General features: G+C 37.4%; 1 protein-coding gene across 1 annotated transcript in view; it reads right to left on the minus strand.

The window, feature by feature from the left end:
* The window catches only part of LOC140850864 (uncharacterized), a gene marked incomplete in the record, with an annotated part of 68,752 nt that overhangs the window by 27,815 nt on the left and 24,819 nt on the right, over positions 1-16,118 (minus strand).

Genomic DNA, 16,118 nt, shown 5'->3' on the forward strand with positions numbered 1-16,118 from the left:
TACCATAGGTCCAATCTACGGCAGTGGTTATTGCGAACCACTGTCGTAGGTTAGACCTACGGCAGTAATCATTGTTGGAAGTTTTCAGATCTATTGATGATCTCTATCTATTAGATCATTATACAATCATTTGTAGCTGTCGAAATCAAATTTTATTGATCGATATATCTAGGACTACTAGATCGAGATGATCTTTTGTGATAATATCTAACGATAATTACTTAGATAATGAATGGTGAAGATGGACTTTAAATTCTAAAATTATACCATATTCAAAAAATATATATATTCTACCAGCGGCAGCGATTATTATGAACCACTGTCATAGATTGGACATATGGTAGCGACCAAGGGCAACCGCTGTCGTAGGTCCACCTACGGCAGCGGTCAATGGCAACCACAGTTGTAGGTCTAACAATGGTTCATTCTAATAGTCCCACATCGGTTGTGGAAAAAAGAATGAAGGATATATAAAGGTTTAAATAGTCAATCTCTAGCGGTGGAGGGCTCAGCATTTTCACCGCGGGCCCCACCACCATAGGCCCCATCCCTCATTGGCCCAGCTAGATGCCATGCCACCCCGACCGTCGCCACCATCGGCACCTCCCGATGGCCGCCCGCCGCCCACCACCGACACCCCCAGGTGCCTGCCGCCTGCCGCCCCCCTTTGCCGATGCCCCCCAACCGCTGCCAATCGCCGCCCCAGGCCTCATCTGCTATCGTCGCCCCTTCCCGCCGACAAGCAGCTAACCAACAACTACCAGCAATTGTCTGACCCCCGATCGATCATTTTGATCGATCAAAGGCTACGGTAGTGGTTTGTCAACCATTGCCATAGGCTCTATGACAGCGGTTGATATAACCGCTGTCGTAGCTAACGGCAACGATTTGGGAACCACTGTCGTAGCTTGAAAAATTGCTGCCATAGGTGATCTACAGTACGGTTGATATAACCATTGCCGTAGCTAAACGAAAATATTGATCGATCAAAGGCTACCATAGCCAAATGAAAATATTGATCAATCAAAGGCTACGAAAGCGATTTGTCAACTACTGTCGTAGCTTAAAAAACGCTACCATAAATGCTCTATGATAGCGGTTGACATAATCGCTACCATAAAAAAAAAATTACTGTCATAGGCTACAACGACGGCTACAATGACAGCAGTTATATAATCACTACCGTAGGCTACAGCAATAATTTTTTGAGCTACGTCAATAATTTTAAATCACTGCCATAGGTCTTTTTTGTAGCAGTATACCGAAGGATTTTAAGAATGAATATCAAGAGGCATATAATTTTGGAACATTCATATATATGCAGTTTGAATTTATGATCATCACCATACAAAAGATCAAAATAGTAGTAAAAATTATTTACCCAAAAAATTATCTTAATCGGATGCTATTTGGCCTTTTAATCACTTATTTTTTATTTAACGAATCAAATCATCTTGTGCCAAATTGACTATGATAATGATGTCTAACTGAAGTAAAATTTTGATAGTGTGCTATAAATATTACCGAGATCATCATTGTAAGTTTTCAAACCTATCGGTGCTTTTTATCTATCAAATTATTATGCGATCATTCGTGACCATCAAAATCAAATTTTATTGATCGACATAACTAAAGCTATCGAATCGAGGTAATTTTTTGTGATAATGCTATAATGATAATTTTTTAGATAATGAATGGTGAAGATGGGCTTTAAATTTTAAAATTATATCATAATTAAAAAAATAAAAAAAATTATATTCGATTACAAAATACATCTGTGATCGATTTTTTGGTTGCAAAATATTAAAAAAAATTTATGATCAAAAAATTAATTGCAAAATATTCAAATTATTTTTGTAATCTATAAATAATTTTGTGATCAATTTTTTGATAGCAAAATTAATTTTTTACGACCAAAAAATTGATCATAAAATTATTTATAAATTTAAAAAATAATTTGAGTATTCTGTGACTGATTTTTCGATCATAATTTTTTTAAAAATTTTACAACTAAAAAATTAATCTCAAATATATTTAAATCAAAAAATAATTAAAATATTTTGAATTATTTTATTCTATAATTAAGTTTGTGATCGATTTTTTGGTCACAAAAATTTTTGATATTTTATAATCAAAAAATTGATCATAAATTTAAATTTTGAAAAAAAAAATTCAATTTTCAAACCTGCCCTCTTCTTCTTACCCGGCGCCCCTCCCTACCCTGGCGCCCTCCCCCCTCTGGCTCAAACCACCCCACACCCCTCCTCCCTCCCTACCCTGGTGCCCCCCTCTGGCTCAAACCACCCCACCCTACTCCTTCCTCTTTGCCCCGGTGCCCCCACCTTGGGCTCAAACATCCCCATCCCCCTCCTCCCTCCCTGCCCGGTGCCACTCCCCCTCTAGCTCAAACCGCCCGACCCCCGTCCTCCCTCCCCGCCCCAAAGCCCCCCTCTGGCTCAAACTGCCTCCCCCTCCTCCCTCCCTGCCCCGATGCCCCCTTTTAGGATTTGATGCCTTGAGATTCATTCATACTGAGCTCACAATGAGATCCGCAATGATGAACGGAGTCCAACGAGCTCAAGATCAGCCCAAATAGAGTTCAGATAGAGAAGTTACATGCAGAAGAAGCCCAGAGAAGGTGGCACAACCCACGAGGCGATGGAGGCCGGCGGGTGGCTGGTGAAGGCCGTGGCAGCACGACCGCATGTGGACCCATAGGCGTGCATGATGTGCGGCCAGGCTCGGGCGCGCATGCGCGGGTGAGGCTCAGGCCTAGGCGAGCATGCATTACATGGCCTGCACGATATTCCTCACGCGGTCCACATGCAGTGTCAGGGGTTTTTCATGGATCGGAGACTCATGTTGCACAATCGGATGGTTAGGTTGGGAGCCAATCTTGATCTGACAGGTCTAAAAGCTGTTTGGGTGCTGTGAGGAGTCCAACATCAGCTTTGACTCCTATTTCGGTACGAATTCAGGGCTCTAATGGCCCCTGTTGACAAAATAGAGACTGTGGTTGCTTTGATTGTTTGGCAGAGGATCGCAGTAGCAAATTGAGAGGCACCGACAGAGAGAAGGAGCAGGATGCTTCACGTAGACTGTCAGATAGCGGACAGTGATCGCTTCAGGGGTTCAAGGGTATCTTCCTAAAGAGAGAATTTTTATGTGGGAGAGCTTCTTGTGAGGAAGAAATTGGGTGTATGAGGATTGAGGATGTGATCTCCTCTTGTAATTTTTTTTTCTCATAATGAAGCTTGCATGCCCCATTAAGGTAAGTCTTTTTTGGCTGATCCACATATTTGATTGTTTCTATTTTATTTTTTTTTCTGCTGCAATGCGTGGTATCAAAAAGATCCTATGGAGGTAGTGTCCTGCCAGACATCTCCAACAAATGATATCAGAGGGAGGCGATACCAAAACACAGATTACGATAGTGGTGAGTAAGATTGAAGATGGAGAAGATAGGAGCAATCAAGATGAAGATCAACAGATTTGATGGAAAGAGCAATTTCTTCTTATGGCAGACAAGGGTGAAGGACGTGCTCATCCAGCAAAGATTGATCAATGCTCTCTTGTGCGAGAAGAAGCCAACTATCATAAAGATGCAGGATTGGAGGTGGCTCCAGATGCAGATGATGAGTATGATCTAATTGTACCTAGCAGATGAGGTGATGATCCATATGCTTGGGGAGACTTCTCCGATGATGCTGTGATCGAAGCTTGAGGAGTTATACATAGCAAAATCTCTCACCAACACTCTCTTCCTCTGGAGGCAGTTTTACCAGCTACAGATGATTGAGGGACAGAGTGTGTAGAAGCATCTCAACCACTTCTAGAAGATTCTCACCGACCTTGTCAGCATTGACGAGAAAGTTAAGGAGAAGACCAGGATGCTGGTCTTGCTAGCATTGCTTCCCCTTCGTATGAGTCCCTGGTGACTGCTTTTCTAGTGGGAAAGAGCACTATCAAGATGAACGAGGTCACCGCTGCGATTCTTCAGAATGAGGTTCTTAGGACGGAGAACCCAACTTTGAGCTCTAATGGCAGCTCAGCTTTAGTAGTTTCTAGAGGAGTAGGAGGCGGTAGATGGAGCGATAGAAGATCACAATAAGGGAGGTCCAAGTCTAAGACAATGGACTTGAGCAAGATCAGATATTATCGATATGACGAGTTGGGGCATCTAGTCAGAGATTGCTCTCAACTCAGGGATCAGATGAGAGCTACTACAACAACGGCCAGTAGCAAGTCAGAGGGTGATGTTCTGAAGATATCTGACGAGGTATCTACTTCTTTCTAGTAGTGAATTTTAGATTCTGCATGCACCTATCATGTATATTACAGAGAGGAGCAGTTTGACTCCCTAGAGAGCAGTGAGGGCACTGTTTATCTATCGGATAGATCGAGCTGTGTGATCAAAGACATCGAGATGGTCAGCTGGAGGACACATGATGGTGCAGTGAAGAGATTGGGGGAGGTTCGAGAGATATCCGATTTTAGATGAAATTTTATCTCACTGAGCAGACTGAATTTAAGAGGCTATAGGATGGTAGCTAATGGAGAAATCGTGAAGGTGTTGCATGGCGATAGGGTTATTTTGGAGGAAAAGAAGAGGATGAGAGGATATTACTACCTGACGGAGAGCTCAATGCGAGGTGGAGCTTCAAGAGCCAGGAGGAGTTCAAAGCGAGGTGGAGCTCTAGGTTGAGATGGATCGGATACGAGATGCAAGACTCGAGAGGATGAGAGACGATATCACAAGATGAGATTCCTATTGCCGTAGGATGATACCCCAAGCAGATCTCAAATCAGAAGGAGCACAGCATACGATGGAGATGGGATCGAGCAGCCTAGCTCGACTCCCATGTTTGTCCATCCATGATCAGCAGGTGATTGCTCTATGGCATGGGGGCGAGGAGATCCAGAAGCTCTCAAAGTTAGGAGGAGGTCGAATATCTAGCTCTCAAAGTTAGGAGGAGGTCGAATATCTAGTCTAGATAGAGATTGTTAGAATTTGATATCTTAAGATTCGATCTACACTGAGTCCACAGTGAGGTCCGCGATAACGAATGGAGTCCAACAAGCCTAAGATTAGTCTAAACGGAGTCTAGATGAAGAAGTTACATACGAAAGAAGCCGGAGAAGGTGGCACAACCCACGAGGCAATGGAGGCCGTGGCGGCATGACCGTACATGGTGGCAAGCAGCCCGATCACGAGCGTGCAGCCTAGTGTGCAGATGCATGGGCACGTGCAGTGCACGGCCCAGGCCCGGCGGGCGTGCGCATATGTGGCCTAGGCCCAGGCGGGTTCATGCTGCACAGCCCGCACAATATTCCTCACATGGTCCATGCGCAATGTGTGGACCGGCGGTCCATGGGGACCCATGTGGATTGGGCGAATGTTTTCCCTTAGTTTCACACGGTCCACCATGAATCGAAGATCATTTCGGGCTGGTTTCTCATGTTCTACCAGGTATTTTTGTGGATCAGAGACTCATGTTGTGCGATGTATGTTAGGATGGGAGCCGATCTTAATCTGATAGGTCTAGGAGCTGTTTGGGTGCTATGAGGAGTCCAACATCAGCTTTGACTCCTATTTCGGCACAGACTCAGGGCTTTAAAGGCCCCTGTTGATAGAACAGAGACTGTGGTTGCTTTGATTGTTCGGCAGAGGATCACAGCAGTAGATCGAGAGGCACCGACAGAGAGCAGGAGTAGGGTGCTTCAGGTAGGCTGTCAGGCAGCGGACAGCGGTTACTTCAGGGGTTCAGAAGGATCTTCCTAAAGAGAGAATTTTTATAAGAGAGAGCTTCTTGTGAGGGAGAGAATGGGTGTACGAGTGTTGAGGGTGTGATCTCTTCTTGTATTTTTTTTTTTCATAGTGAAGCTTGCATGCCCTGTCGAGGCAAGCCTTTTTTAGCTAATCCATATATTTGATTGTTTCGTTTTATTTCTTCTTTCTTTTTGGTGCAATGCATGGTATCAAAAGGATTCTGTAGAGGTGGTATCCTCACCAGACATCCTCAACACCCCCTGGCTCAAACCGCCCCACCCCCCTCTTCCCTCCCCGCCCCAGCATGCCCCCCCCTCTGGCTCAAACCGTCTCCCCCCTCCTCCCTCCCCACTTGTCGAGCTCACAGAGGGCGTTGATGTGGCCGAGCATCGTCGTGCGAGCGCACAAGCCCACGTCGCCACCCAGCACCCATCCCATCCGACGCCACCCATGGTTCCATCGCTCCTTCATGCCATCCCCCCGTGGTCCCCCTCCCCCGGCCGCTAGCCCCACCACCTCGCCCTCCACCCCTCGGCTCCATGCTTCCCTCACCCGACGGCCCTCGCTCGTGCCCCCTAACTATCATGACACCCGACGGCTCTGGCACCACACGTGCCACCCTCAGCCCTCCGTCCACAGAGAGGACCATGAGCCGCGAGAAATGGGTTCAGTCCACGGCTCGTTCCATGGATCACGCTCCATTTTTTATTTTAAATAATAATATAAAAAATAAAATATATAAAAAATAAAATATATAAAAAATAAAAATAATATAATAAAAAAAATTAAAAAAATTAAATTATTTTAAAAAAATTTACAATCAATTTTGCAATAATTTTTAAAAAATAAAATATTATAAAATTTAAATTATTTTTTAATTTCGTTAGCAAAATCGATCACAAAATTTTGTGATTGATTTTGTAATTAATTTTAAAAAAAATAAAATATTATAAAATTTAAATTATTTTTTTTATTTTTGATCACTAAATCGATCATAAAATTTTATGACTAATTTTATAATTAATTTTTAAAAAAATAAAATATTACAAAATTTAAATTTTTTGAAAATTTCAGTCGCTAAATCGGTCACAAAATTTTACGTTCGAAAAAAATTGGTTGCAAAATATTTGCATCTAAGATTTTTGCAACCAATAAAAATCGATCACAAAATAAATTAGTGACTAATTTTTATTATTTTGCAATCAATTTTTGATTGCTAAATTCTTATTTTCTTGTGGTGAATGCATAACTCCAGTTTCTAGAACTATTAAAGTAAAGATTACATTTTTAAGGCTTATTGCTATTATATAATTATATTTACCAATTATGTGTCATTATTTGAAATTTATAAATGCACTATTAAACAAAAATATCTATAAGTTCCAGAGAATTCAGATTATGCAATGCTTTAAAGTGCAGAGTGAATTTACTATTACTAAAAGAAAGCATTAAAATTCTTAAGATTAAGAGACTAAAAGTTTGATATTCAGTTCTCTAACTAGAAATTAAAAGCACTGCACTATGAAAATTGTTTGTGATGAAAAAGTAGTGATTTTGTAATGAAGGAAAAGTAGGGCTCCTTGGTTCAGGCTTCAGTAAAAGAAAGAAAAAAATTTAAGGGATAGTAGTAATGAAGTGGGCTGCTAAGGATAAAAGGGCCAACCAAAAGCTAGGCTCTATTTTAAGATTTATGTATTAGTATCCATATATACACATATATTATGATTCACGGTTTGGTCTTGTCTAATATTTTTACAAAATCAAATTAGACCATTAAACCAATTTATATAAAAATCATAAATCAAACCAGACCATTTTAGTTTTCAAATCAAACTATACTGATAAAAATGGTTTGATCTAGTTTGGTTTAATGATTTGAACCATTTAGTGAATACCCCTACACACATTTATGGGTCAATTCAGTTTGAATCAGTTTTTTTCTTAATCAAAATTAAAATCAAATCAATTTCATTGATTGGTTCAGTTTAAATCGGATTTTGCTAAACTAAAATTGAAATCAAATCAAATTTGAAAAAAATCGATCCAAACCAAATTGAAATTAACGGTTCGAATCGATTTTGCATTTTGAATGATTTTTCATGCATACCCCAGATCATTTGCATTACTCTACACTTTATATATAAAATCATATTTGGACCATACTATACATAGTGACTGTAACAATTATTGTCTTATGATGCAAAGAATAAGTTCTCTGTTATATTTTGGAGCGCGGGCTCTCTACTGTGCATGCGATGCACCACACCATATGGTGCATCACATGTATTGTCCATCATACGATGGATGGCCATGTGCAGCATACATCGCAGTCTTCTATGTGTGCGGCCATCTATTATCCGATGAATGGTACTACGTGCTGTATATGTACTATGCAGTGCACACAGAGGATCCATGCTCTACATTTCAGACATATCTTTTTTTTTGTTTCCTTTTTTGCTCACAGATCATTTGCTTATTCACCAAGTTTCTCGCTTGCTCAGCATCTTGAGGTAATTAGATAATGCGAATGACTGGGGCCGTTTATCCTGACATAAAATCTGCAGCGATGCATGCAAGCGGTTGCCTCTATAAATACTCGATGGGGGATGTCTCGAAGGCCAGACAGCACATAAAGCAAACTTCTCTCTCTTCCATTCCCTCCTATCAAGTTATAGGCATCCTAAGGTTCTCCATCATGCAGTTGTTCAGGTTTATGGTGTTATGTAGTCCACTTGCTATCCCAGTTTCGGCTATAACTCGACATTATGACTTCATCGTAAATTTAACTCCATTAATTTTGCCATTTGAGGTTTTCCATACGAAAACAGATTTTTTGGAAAAAGATTTACATATATACAATCTGAAAACATGCTCATATGGCTAGCTTATGTTTAGTTTTTTTTCTTTTTCTTTTTTTGTTCCCTGAATTTTTCCTTGATTGGAGCTCATAGATGTCTACGCATGATATGGTCACTATGATGGGCTGGCTTAATTGCTGCATGATAAATTGATAGTTTTGAATCATGCGTATATCTTTCCCATGGTCCATGATGATTGCTTAAATAATATTGCTGCAGATAGGAGAAGCTTCATACACGTATATATGTGAATCTTTTTCCAAAAAATCTGTTTTCATATGGAAAACCTCAAATGACAAAATTGATGGAGTTAAACTTACGACGAAGTCATAATGGCGAGTCATAGCCGAAACTGGGATAGCAAGTGGACTACATAACACCATAAACCGAACAACCGCATGATGGAGAACCTTAGGATGCCTATAACTTGATAGGAGGGAATGGAAGAGAGAGAAGTTTGCTCTGTGTGTGTCTGGCCTTTGAGACATCCCCCATTGGGTATTTATAGAGGCAATCGCTTGTATGCATCGTTACAGATTTTGCATCAGGATAAACGACTTCAGTCATTCACATTATCTAATTACCCCATGCTTGGATATGTATCACATGCTATCAAAGGCATTAATGATTTTTTTGGAAAGTCAAATTATTTTAGTATCAATGGAAATTTCCCAAAATAGAAACGTGCATTGAGTTCGCTTGAGCTATCTCTTATAGATATACTTTATGAGCGAGCGATAGGGTTATATTGGGCAGGTGATAGACTTGATGAGCAAACGATTTGCTGAGTCATGAGCAGGCTACGAAGACGGTGAGCAAGCGAGAAACTTGGTGAATAAGCAAATGACCTGTGAGCAAAAAAAAGAAAAAAAAAAGATGTGTCTGAAATGTAGAGCACGAATCCTCTATGTGCACTGCATGGTGCAGTATACAGCTTGCAGTACCATCCATTGGATAATAGATGGCCGCACACACAGAAAACTGCGATGTATGCTATGCATGGCCATGCATCGTATGATGGACAATGCACATAATGCACCATACAGTATGGTGCATCGCATGCACAGTAGAGAGCCCGTGTTCCAAAATGTAATAGAAAACTTATTTTTCACATCATAAGACAATAATTATTATAGTCATTACGTATAGTACGGTCTAAATATGATTTTATATATAAAGTGTCGAGTAATGCAAATGATCTGAATCTGGGTATGCATGAAAATTCATTCAAAATGCAAAATCGATTCAAACCATTAATTTCAGTTTGGTTTGGATCATTTTTTTTTAAATTCGATTTGATTTCAATTTTAGTTTAGCAAAATTCGATTTAAACTGAACCGATCTATGAAATTGATTTGATTTTAATTTTGGTTTAGAAAAAAACCGATTCAAATCGAAGTGGCCCATAAATGTGTATAGGGGTATTTACTAAATGGTTCAAATCATTAAATCAAACCAGACCAAACCATTTTTATCAGTATAGTTTGATTTGAAAACTAAAATGGTCTGATTTGATTTATAATTTTTATATAAAATAGTTTAATAGTCTAATCTAATTTTATAAAAATATTAGATGAGATCAGACCATGAACTGTAATATATGTATATATATAGATACTAATATATAATTCTTAAAATAGAGTCTAGCTTTTGATTGGCCCTGTTATCCTTAGCAACGCTTCATTACTGTTATCCTCTAAATTTTTTCCTTTCCTTTATTGAAGTCTGAACCAAAAAACCCTACTTCTCCTTCGTTACAAAATCACTTCTTCTTTGTGACAAACAATTTTCATAGTTCAGTATTTCTAATTTCTAGTTAGAGAATTAAAAAATTGAATATCAAACTTTTGGTCTTTTGATCTTAAAAATTTTAATACTTTCTTTTAGTAATGATAAATTCACTCTGCACTTTGAAGCATTACATAATCTGAATTCTCTAAACTTATAAATATTTTTATTTAGTATATATTTATAAATTTTAAATAATATATGTAATTGATAAATATAATTATATAATAGCAATGAGTCTTAAAGATGTAATCTTTACTTTAATAGTTCTAGAAACTGAAGCTATACATTCACCACAGGGAACAGAAATTTAGTGATCAAAAAATCGATTGTAAAATAATAATAATTAATTATTAATTTATTTTACGATCAATTTTTATTGGTTGTAAAAATCTTAGTGGCAAATATTTTTTGATCGCAAAATTTATGACGATTTAGTGGCCAAAATTTAAAAAAAATAAATTTTGTAATATTTTATTTTTTAAAAATCGATTGCAACATCGGTCACAAAATTTTACGACTTATTTAGTGACAAAAAAATAATTTAAATTTTATAATATTTTATTTTTAAAAATCAGTTACAAAATTGATTACAAAATTTTACAATCAATTTAATGATCAAAATTAAAAAAATAATTTAAATTTTATAATTTTTTTTAATCGATTATAAAATCGATCGTTAAATTTTTTTAAAATAATTTATTATTTTTTATTTTTTATTATATTATTTTTATTTTTATATATTTTATTTTTATATTATTATTTAAAATAAAAAATGGAGCGCGGTCCATGGAGCGAGCCGTGGACCGAACCCATTTCTCGCGGCTCACGGTCTCTGTGGATCGGGGGGCCGGGGGTGGCACGGGTGCTGGGGCGGGTGGTGCCCGGAGCCGCCGGGTGTCGCGGTGGTTGGGGGGCGCGATCGGGGGCCGCCGGGTGAGGGAAGCGCGGAGCCGAGGGGTGGAGGGCGGGGTGGTGGGGCGGGCGGCCGAGGGAGAAGGGACCATGGGCGGGCGTGGGTGGCGCCGGAGGAGGGGGGACCACGGGCGGGCGGCCGCGGGAGGGGGGACCACGAGGGGATGGCGCGGAGGAGCGGCGGAACCTCGAGTGGCGCCGGATGGGATGGGTGTAAGGCGGCCGGCATGGCCCTGTGCGCCCGCGCGGTGACGCTCGTTCATGTCGACGCCCTCCGCGAGCTCGGCAGGTGGGGAGGGAGGATGGGGGAGGCGGTTTGAGCCAGAGGGGGGTGCCAGGGCGGGGAGGGAAGAGGGGGATGGGGCGGTTTGAGCCAGAGAGGGGTGGGGCGCTGGGGCGGGGAGGGAGGAGGGGGGAGGCGGTTTGAGCCAGAGGGAGAGTGACGGGGCGGGAAGGGAGGAGGGGTGGTGGGGCGGTTTGAGCCAGAGGGGGGGCGGCGCCGGGGCGGGGAGGGAGGAGTGGGGGTGGGGAGGTTTGAGCCCAATGGGGGACGTTGGGGCGGGGAGGGAGGAGGGGGTGGGTGGTTTGAGCCAAAGGGGGAGGGCGCCGGGGCAGGGAGGGAGGAAGTGGGGGGGTGGGGCGGGGAGGGGTGGGACCGTGGGAGGGGCGTCGGGGCGGGGAGGGAGGAGGTGTGGGGGAATTAATTTTTAAAGAAGAGGATTTTTTTTTTTTTTTTTGGTAAGAAGAAGAGGGTGGGTTCGAAAATTATTTTTTTTTTAAATTCAAATTTATTTTTAATTTTTTGATTGTAATTTATTAAAAAAAATTTCAATTAAAAATCGATCATAAACTTAATTATAGAATAAAAATAATTTAAATATTTTAATTATTTTTTAATTTAAATATATTTTAGATCGATTTTTTGGTTGTAAAATTTTAAAAAATTTACGTTCGAAAAATCAATCGCAGAATACTCAAATTATTTTTTTAATCTATAAATAATTTTACGATTGATTTTTGAATCACCAAAAATTAATTTTATGACCTAAAAATTAGTCATAAAATTATTTATAGATTAAAAAAATAATTTGAGTATTTTGCTATCAATTTTTCAGTCGTAAATTTTTTAAATATTTTGCAACTGAAAAATTGATCGTAAATATATTTTGCAATTGAATATAATTTTTTTCTTATTTTTTTTAAATATGATATAATTTTAAAATTTAAAATTTATTTTTATTATTTATTATCTAAAAATTTATTGTTCGAGCATCATCACAGATGACTGCCCCGATCCAGTAGCCTTAGTTATATTGATTAATAAAATTTAATTTTGACGGTCACGAACGACTGTATGATGATCTGGTAGATAAAAATATCGAGGAATCGAAAACTTGCAATAGTGATCTCGATGATATTTATAGCACACTATCAAAATTTTACTTCAATCAGACATCATTATCACAGTCAATTTAGCACGGGATGATTTGACTCGTTAAATAAAAAATAAGTGAACAAAAGGCCAAACAACATCCGATTAAGATAATTTTTTAAATAAATGATCTTTGCTACTATTTTGATCATTTTTATGGTGATGATCGTAAAATTCAAACCGCATGTATATGAACGATCTAAAACTATATGTCTCTTGATATTCATTCTTAAAGTCTTTAAGTACACTACTATAAAAAAAAACCTATGGTAGCGGTTTGAAACAGCTGCCATAGCCTACGGCAATGGTTGTATAACTATTACCATTGTAGCCGTCGTCGTAGCCTATGGTAGAAGTTTTTTTCCTTATAGTAGTGGTTATATCACCCACTACTATAGAACACCTATGGCGGTGGTTTTTTAAGCTACAGCAGTGGTTGACAAACTATTTCCATAGCCTTTGATCGATTAATATTTTTATTTGGCTATGACAGTGGTTATATCAACTGCTACTATAGATCACCTATGGCAGCAGTTTGTCAAGCCATGGTAGCGGTTCCCAAATTATTGTTGATAGCTATGACAACGGTTATGTCAACCGCTACCATAAAGCCTATGGTAGCAGTTGACAAATCAATGCCGTAGCCTTTGATCGATCAAAATTATCGATCAGGGGTCGGATGATTGCTGGTAGTTGCCGGTCGACTGCTTGCCAATGGTCGACGACCAACGGGAAAGGACGACGATGACAGATGGGGCCCACAGTGGCAATTGGCGACGGTCGAGGGGTGCTGGCAAAAAGCGACGGTGGTGGGCGCTGGGTGGTGCCGGCGGCGATGGTGGCCATCAGGAGGTGTCGACGGTGCCAGTGGCATGGCATCTAGCGGGGCTGGCGGGGAAGGGGCCCATGATGGTGGGGCCCACGGAGAAATGCTAAGCCCTCAACCGCTGGCGATTGACTACTTAAACCTTTATATACCCTTCATTCTTTTTTCCACAATTGATGTGGGACTATTAGAATGAACCATTGTTGGACCTACGACAGCAGTTGCCATTGACCGCTGCCGTAGGTTGGACCTATGACAGCGGTTGATTATAACCACTGCAGTAAGTCAACCTACGACAACGGTTGCCCTTGGTTGCCGCTGTAGGTCCAACATACGGCAGCGGTTCACGATAATTGCTACCGCTGGTAGAATATAATTTTTTCTAAATATAATATAATTTTAGAATTTAAAATCTATCTTCACCATCCATTATCTAAATAATTATCGTTAGAGTATCGTTACAAAAGACCGTCTCAATTCGGTAGTCCTAGGTATGTCGATTAATAAAATTTAATTTCAACAATTATGAACAACCGTATAATGATTTGACAGATAGAGACCATCGATGGATTTGAAAACTTTCAACAATGATCACTATCGTAGGTCCAACCTATGATAGTGGTTCATAATAACTACTGTTGTAGATCCGACCTATGGCAACGATTTGTAATAACCACTGCCATAGGTTCTATAGCAGCAGTTTTCTAAATCGTTGTCGTAGTAACCGCTGCTATAGGCCCTTATTATAGTAGTGGTAGTTGTACTTTTGTAAGATCTGCTTAATATGGATGGTTCCTATATGCACGGTTCGAATTTTACGATCACCATTGTACAGACAATTGAAATAGTAACAAAGATCATTTATGTAAAAAATTATTTCATAATCGAACATCGTTTGACCTTTTGATCATTAATTTTTATTTAATGATCCAAATTATTTCATGCTAAATTGATCATGATAATGATGTCTGATTGAAGTAAAATTTTGATAATATACTATAAATATCACTGAGATCATCGTAGTAAGTTTTTGGATCTATCGATGTTTTTTATCTATCAGATCATCACCCGATCGTTCATGGCCATCAAAATCAAATTTTATTGATTGACATAGCTAGGACTATCAGATCAAGATGATCTTTTATAATGATGATCTAATGATAATTATTTAGATAATGAATAATAAAAATAATCTTTAAATTCTAAAATTATATCATATTCAAAAAAATAAAAAAATTATATTCAGTTGCAAAATACATTTGCGATCGATTTTTTGATTGTAAAATATTAAAAAATTTTATGATTGAAAAATCGATCGTAAAATATTTGAATTATTTTTTAATCTATAAATAATTTTATGATCAATTTTTTCAAATAATTTTACTCGAATTATATTTTTAAATTTTTTATTAATAAAATTGATTGCTAATTATTTTTAAATTTTTTATTAATAAATCAATTGCAAAACTGGTCGCTAATGAATTTTATTTTATTTTAATAAATCAATCATAAAATCTATCACTAATTATTTTTAATTTTTTATTAACAAATTAATCTTAAAATTGATTGCTAAATATTTTTAAATATTTTTATTAATAAAATTGATCGTTAATTATTTTTTATTTTTTATAAATAAAATTGATTGTAAAATCGATCACTAATTATTTTAAATTTTTTATTAAAAAATTAATTATAAAATCAATCGCTAATTATTTTTCATTTTTTATTAATATATCGATCTCAAAATTGATCACTATATATTATTAAATTTTTTTATTAATAAAATTGATTGCAAAATCCATTGCTAATTATTTTTAAATTTTTTATAAAAAAATCGATCATAAAATCGATGCAACTATTTTTATTTTTATTAAAAAATCGATTGCATAATCATCGCTAATTATTTTTAAATTTTTATTAACAAAATTAATCGCAAAATCGATCCCTAACTATTTTCAAATTTTTTATTAAAAATCGATCTTAAAATCAGTTGCTAATTATTTTTAATTTTTTATTAAACAATCGATAACAAAATTGATCGCTAATTAAATCGATCGCAAAATTAATATCTAAATATTATTTTTTTATTAATAAAATTGATCGTAAATTGATCGCTGTTTATTTTTAAATTTTTATAAAAAAATCAGTCACAAAATCGATCATTAACTATTTTCAAATTTTTTATTAAAAAATGATCACAAAATCGATTGCTAATTATTTTTAATTTTCTTATTAATAAAATCGATAGCAAAATCGATCGCTAAATATTTTTAATTTTTTATTAATATATTAGTCTCAAAACCAATCACTAATTATTTTTATGATCGAAAATCGATCGTCAAATTTTGAATTATTTTATATTTTATATTTTATGAAAAAATCAATCATAAAATCAATCGCTAGCTATTTTCAAATTTTTTTATTAAAAAAATGATCATAAAATTGATTGCTAATTATTTAAATTTTTTATTAATAAAATTGATCATAAAATTATTCTTTAATTATTTTTAAATTTTTTATTAAAAAATT

This window comes from Elaeis guineensis, chromosome 2, assembly GCF_000442705.2.
Source record: "Elaeis guineensis isolate ETL-2024a chromosome 2, EG11, whole genome shotgun sequence".
NCBI classification, from domain to species: Eukaryota; Viridiplantae; Streptophyta; class Magnoliopsida; order Arecales; family Arecaceae; genus Elaeis; species Elaeis guineensis.